The 7,154-nt window shown below is 37.1% G+C and overlaps 1 pseudogene; it reads left to right on the forward strand.

The window, feature by feature from the left end:
• Positions 1 to 5,676: 5,676 nt before the first annotated feature.
• On the forward strand, positions 5,677 to 5,945 carry LOC102027149 (annotated as a pseudogene).
• The last annotated feature ends 1,209 nt before the right edge of the window (positions 5,946 to 7,154 follow it).

The raw sequence follows: 7,154 nt of genomic DNA on the forward strand, positions 1-7,154 counted from the left end.
AAGGTGACAACCCATGTTAACTCTGACAGGCTGCTTCCCAAAGTGCTGGCCATCCTGCATCCTGGCTACTCTGGCATCTGTCCTCATCTAGTTGGCTGGGCCAAAGCTATAGGACAGGTGACATACAATATGGAATTCCTCTATGCACAGAATGGGTCCTTCCCCAAGCAGAGATTGTGATCATGGAAAATTCCTCCAGTTTGGAAACTGAAGGAGAAACTATATTGTTGTCCTTCCATATCCATAGACTCAACCAACCACAAATTGAAAATATTTTTTAAAATTGCACCTGTACTGAACATATACAGACTTTATTCTTATCATTATTCCTTAACAGCACAGCTACTGTATTTACATAACATTTACATTACATTAGGTATATAATCTAGACATTATTTAACATACACAGGAAGAGATGCATCTATCATAGGCAAACAAGTTAGTACTTTGGTTCACAAATGCTTCTGTCTGCAAACAATTTGGTTCTCAAGAAAAAGTGTTCAACAAAATATTGCTTCCATTCAAAAACTCCACATCCCTTGACAAACACAACTGCAGTCATCGTCCTCACACAAACACGACCATGTTCATCTTCCCCATACAAACACAAATCCAGACATCTTTCCCAAAATCAAAAACCAAATTAACTTTGTGAACCATGGCTGCAGCAATTTATACAAGGGACTTTAGCACCTGAGACCTTCAGCATCTGCAGGGGTCCTGGAACCAATTCTCAATGGACATTAAGGGAGAACTTCAATCGTGTGTTTGTTACAAATGGCAACAATCTCTTTAAATAGAACACTTTAACATAGTTCTGCGGCAGCCATAGAGTCTAAATGTGCAACAGGAAGACAGAATCAAACAGATGATTGCTGCAGAGGAAAGGGGAGAATGAACTTTATTCTGATGTTTTTGCCCTTTTACAAGGCTGTCTTCACCCAAGGAATCTAAAACAAAGTGAATCAGAGAATATTCCTCCCCGTTCAAAGCCTCCTGAAGCTTTCCTACTTCACTCAGAACACAATCCACTCTTCTTTGCAGGGCCAGCAGGTGCCACCTGAGCAGCCCCCTGCTTCTGCTTCAGAGTCAAGCTGGATGCTTTCCCACACACCCACCGCACCTTAGCCCTTCCAGCTTCTCCCGTTATTCAAACACTACAGCTCTTCCCTTAGCGCTGAACATTTTCACCTGCTGTTCCAATACCTGAACGCTTCCTTCAGCTCCCATGAAATTGGAATCCTTCCCATTTGGGGTCCCAAATTGAATGTCAGCTCTCCAAAGAAATCTTCTGTGACCTAGTGAACCAGAAACTCTGGATGAAGTCCCAGCCTAGACCTTAGAGAATTACTGACTAAAAGCATATGGAAAAAATTACAGGATAAGCCAGGGAGATTCTGAGTTCTAAGACTCATGCACCATTACAAAGTTATTCAGATAAATAAACATCTTATGTATATATTATGCATGACTTACGTGATATGTGCTATACAGAAAATAGAACAAAACAAGGACTAATAATGATAGTATACCACAAGGCTCACAGTTCATGAAAATTAAAATTCATTCAGTTACTTACTTAACAGAATAGCGGCAATGGCGTAATTGAGATGGCATAGTCAGGGCATGTAGCCTGTGTCTCGTATTTGCCTTGAGTTGACATATGAATGAGAGGAGCCTGAGAATTAGGAAGAAGGGAGGTCAAGGCCAAGTTCCTGAAGCAGAATAGAGCATGGTATGTTTGAGAGACAGAAAGGAGGCCATTGTATTTAGAGTACAAGGGCCAGAGAAGGAGAAAGAAAGATGAATTACAGGATTAGGCAGGAGCCACGTTATACATGGCCATGGTGAACAGTCTGGATTTCTTTTGCCTTGCCACGGGCAATGCCCAGAGTATTTTAAGCAGCCAGATGACGTGAAGGGATTCTTAGTTTTCAAAGATTGCTCGGGTGCTGCAAAGGGAATAGATTATGAAGCTAGAGCTATAACTGATAAGGTTGACCACATACTTGTGAGGTTTGCAGTATTTCCACGGTGACTTTATACCCTTGAGGAATATTAACTCACCAAATGCCATAATAATACCCGATGAGGTAGACCTTGCTGTAACCCTCTTTGTGAGCAAGAAAACTGAGGCAGAGAGGTCAGTACATTTCCCGAGGTCACACAGCTAGTACGCCACAGATTCAGCCCTGAAACTCAGGCAGCATGAAGTCAGAGTCTGGGCTCATAACCACCGTACTAAAATAGACCTGCTACTCCTGCCTTCCCAACTGACAAAGGACTGCTTTGAGCTTAAAATAGTATGCTCCTGTAAAGTGCTTGGAATATTAAGAAGGGTACTGTGTGAATCTGACAGTGCCATTATATCATATAAATATAACTCATTAAGCAAAGTATAATGAATTGGTTCCTAATCTCCTGTATATTGTGGTTAAAAGAAGCACTAATATTTGCAGCATGAAAAACAATTAGCACATTCATTAAGTAGAGTCCTGCTTACATTTCACTCATTAACTTTAATCGTCTATGAAATACTTGAACCAAGCTAACCCAGAAGCACCACAGTCGTTAATGTCTGTCAGCAAATGGTGATGTTTTAATTTTTAGGACATATTTCAGTTTTACACAGTAACAAAGAATCCAGCTTATCTTCTCTTAACAATACATATGCTGAATATATTGAATATTACTTAAGCTAAAACTTACTTTCACAGTAGGACCATAAGCTAGATCCTAATTAATGATTGCACTTATTTCTCTTTACTACCCCAAATATTATAATTCCTATTTGGCCTTAATCAGTAATAAACATTCTAAAATGGAATATATCAATATTTCTAATGTACCATAGTTATTATGTCTTCATCAGCACAAGGAGCTATGTATGATGCTGGATAACCAGGAACATTTAGAAAAGTGGTTTTTAATCTTTTGGGGAATCACAGACAGCCTTACAAATCTAAGCATAGAGTAGATCTCCTCCCCGGAAAAACGTGCATATATTTGTATATGTATATAATTTTAAGGGGTTCGCAAAGCTCCTAAAATATATTCTCTGATCACTAGGAAATCCCAAGTAAAGAATTTGTGCTTTAATTTAAATTAACTACAGTATTTAGACTCCACTGAAGCTTAGCCCTTCTTTGAAGAAAAATGTTAGCTAATATGTAGAGAAGAAAGGGTAGAAGGAGGAAACCTACACTGGGAAACTTTTAACATGAATCTGATTTTAAATGGCTTTAGGGCCTGAAAGAGTTAATTTAAACTAGGATATATGATAGACATTGTGAATTGATAGGAAAGCACTCAAAGGTAAAGGGTAACTGGGATATGGGAAAAGAGAAGGGAAAGAAGGAGAAAGTTTGTATGTATGTATATGCAGGATAGTTAACACGGCTGTTCTACTGTCTTGTATTTCCTTGCTGAAAGAAACTGTCAATGAGGCCTTGGTTGATCAACTTTGTATGTCTATATCTGTTTTCATGAGAAACTACTTTAAAGATATCAATATGTAATACAACAAGCATTGTTAATTCCCTACCACTCTGTTTGTAACTCTGTAATGTCTGTACTGATCCTTTGCTATTTTGTAAAATGCTGTCTGTCTGTTAGTATTTTCCTCCTTTTACTTCTAAAATAAAAAAAATATATGGCTTTAGGGCCAGATTAGTAGGTGATATAATATCATCACTGTATATAGGACAACGCTCTTATTTTGAGGAGATGCATGTTAAGGTATTTAGGGATACATGGTCATGATGATACAAGTTATATTTAAAAGGTTCAACAAAATATATAGTTGACAAATAAATAAAGGTAGATAGATAGATAGACAGACAGATGATAGGCAGGCAGACAGATACATAAAGTGATATGGGGAATATTAACAACTATAGAAACTAGGTGGTTTCTATTTTACTGATCTTGCAAATTTTCTCACTGCTTGAAAAAAAATTTTTAAAGTAGCTGTAAAAGAAAAGATCTTAGTTTTTTAACATTTGGGTATTAGATGGAGGGAAGTAGAGTTTTCATGGATATTCTAAAATTGACACTGCTACTAGAAGGTTCCAATGGAATTTTTTTCAAATTTATTATAAAAATAAGATTAGAGAAGAGATAAATAAAAAAGGAATGCATCAAGTTGGGGTCCTAAATTATCTCAATCTATCTTAATTCAAGCAAACTGACATTTTTTTGCAGCTCAGTTTGTTTAATCTTCTGTATGCATAGCTGTACGTGCATGTGATGTAATGCTGACATTATATTTTACAAACATAACACATTAAACAAAGTATCCTATCTGCATATTACAGCTAGAAGCAGACTAATGTTTATACCAAAAACAAACAATTAGTACATTCATAAAGCAGAATCCTAACTATAAACTTTGATCCCTGGATTTTAAATTTGTTGAGAGATCTGTTAGCATTGATCTTCTTGGGGCTGGGGGTTTAGCTCAGTGGCACAAGAGCCTGCCTGGCAAATGCAAGGTTCTGAGTTCAATTCCCAGTACCTAAAAAAAAAAAAATTGATCTTTATGGCTTATCAGGATGTAAGAATGCTACTAGCGAAGGCAGGTGGACCTGATGTCAACAAAGCCCTCCTACTACAAACCCTGAATCACTGGATAAAAACAATTTTAAGGTAGTGCTAAGATGTAAGAGAAAAACTGAATACATGAAGAAGTGTAAGACACTCTTCAATGGAAGTAATAAATATAAAGGTGCTAGCTGTTCCTAAACTTATGTATATAATTCAATATGATTCTAATCAAAGTCATAAGCAGATTTTCCACAAATAGTAATAAGCTAACTATGAAATTTGTATTGAGGTCTAAGATTGTCAAGATTAGAAAGTAAAACGCCCTTGTAAAAAGAAGGAAATGATTAAATGACTTGTCTTAGCAGATACTTACCTCTGATTACAAAAACAATCCTATGATACCAGGTAAGATAAATAAATAAAACAAAATAAAGTCTGGAAACTGATTGTCTTAGTTATTTTTCTCTCTTTGCTGAGAAAAAATACCTGACACCCAAAGTTAAAAAAAGAAAGGTTTATTTAGCTCACAGTTTGAAGAGGTTTCAGTCCATAATCGGCTGCCTCCAAGGCAAGGTGGCACGACAGAGGGCCATCACAGAGCAGAACAGTTCATAGCAGGCAGAAGGTAGCAAAAGCAGCAAGGGAGAAAAACAAGACTCTTTCTGTCCCTTATATTGTATACAGGCTACCCACCCAAGGGTAGATGTAGTACTTACACCTTTAATCCTAGCCAGAACTATGCCCAACCGATCAGTGTACTGATTTACTAATCACGCACCAATAATCCTAGCATCACACACTCTAGCTTTAGACACCTCTGAAAAAGTCCTATCACTGCATGAGCCTTTGAGAGGACACAAATCATAACACTGATACATAGATACATGGGAAATCAATATATGATAAATGAAATTTTGCATATTAGTAAGCAAAAAGATTTAAAAAATAAATGTTCCTTGAGCAATTATAGATATATTGATGAATAGAGCTAGATACCTATGATAGAACTGAAAAAATTATTTCATTCAGATTAAAATTTTAAATGAAACTTTTCTCTATAGACACAGTATAAAAAAATTTTCAATATGACTTTAAAAATGAAAAAATTGTCAGATGCCCGGTTTGATTGACATGGCTGCCTCCCACTTACCCCCTAGACTTACTGATGCTATAGCATTTCCTGAGAAGGTAACAAGTTCTCCTCCTCTACACAAAAATTTTGCGAGCAATCCAGCAAGTTCCAAATGCGTCTGACCGCAAATACCTTGAAGAACTGGACAAGGGAAGAATTCAAAAGAAATAAAAGTGCCACAGAAGAGGATACAATCCAGATGATGATTACTCAAGTCATTATTCACCTAAAGGAGTTAGAAAAAACACTTGCATTAGCAAAACCTTAACTATAGCATTTTTCTGAAGGATTACCAAATATTCACGTTTTGTTGAGTTTAGGCTTAACTGACAGTTCAAAGCCATGTCAGACTGTTGGTGTGTACAGTACTTAGGCACAATTTCAGAAGGTGGAGCATAGGCTGTCATAAAGAGCAAAGGAAAGCACAATGAAACAACTGCTTTAGAACTGAGAAATATACCTGAATTCTGAAAATGTTTCTGGAATGTTCTGAAAATGTGTCACCAGTTTTCATACGAAGCAAAAACTATTAACAAATGGACAGTTGCACATGAAGAGATGCTCAACATAAATCACCAGGAAAATGCATATTAAAACCCTAACGACAGCTGGGCATGGTGGTACAAGCCTGTGGTCCCAGCACTTGGGAGGCTGAGACAGGGGGATTTCTGTGTGTTCAAGGCCAGCCTGAGCTGCAAGGTGAGTTCAGGGCCAGCGTGCCTCAAACAGACAAAAACAAAACAAAAACCAAAACCAAAAATCCCATCATGAGATAGCACTTCATTTTCACTACAATGGCTGTAATTAAAACGGAAAATAAGTGTTGGTGAAGATGTGGAGAAATTGCTAAGTAGCACACATCTAGTAATCCCAGCACTCTCAAACCTTCTTGAAAAATCCTTCTATATTACCCTTAGGGGTCACTGAAGTACCTTGTTCAGCTGTTCCATGGTTTGATAACCAAAGGACTAAAAAAAAACTAAACTCATCACTGGCAAATCTGGATCTTTGCTGGAAAGAAAAGAAAAAGAACAACGAACACAGTGAAATACCAAAAAGAGCAGGGAAAACTAGGCAACTTCTGTGTAAAACTTCCATGATTACCTTAATTTTGATGTGGATAGAAGTATATCAGGAAGGAAAATCCTTGGTGTGTCAGGTTCTTCTCCAAGGACAGGAAAAACAAATAATTTTGAAGAATACATCAGAGACAAATACAACACAACCAGAGTAGACTAAGGACACTTCTGAAAGCAATTATATTTATAACATACACTTAATTTAATCAAAGATGTAGAAGTGAAGGTTTATGGAAGATGCTGGGATTACCAGTCCTACAAACTTCTGCTCTGTTTATCAACAGAGCAGAGCTAAGAAGCTAATCCAAGAATCTGGCCAGATGTAGAATCTGAGAAGATGTAGACAAAATTTTGCAGAATAAAACATGGTACCTAGTAACTGCACTGTAAGCCAGAAG

Source organism: Chinchilla lanigera, unplaced genomic scaffold (genome assembly GCF_000276665.1).
Source record: "Chinchilla lanigera isolate Chin_1 unplaced genomic scaffold, ChiLan1.0 scaffold00056, whole genome shotgun sequence".
NCBI lineage: Eukaryota > Metazoa > Chordata > Mammalia > Rodentia > Chinchillidae > Chinchilla > Chinchilla lanigera.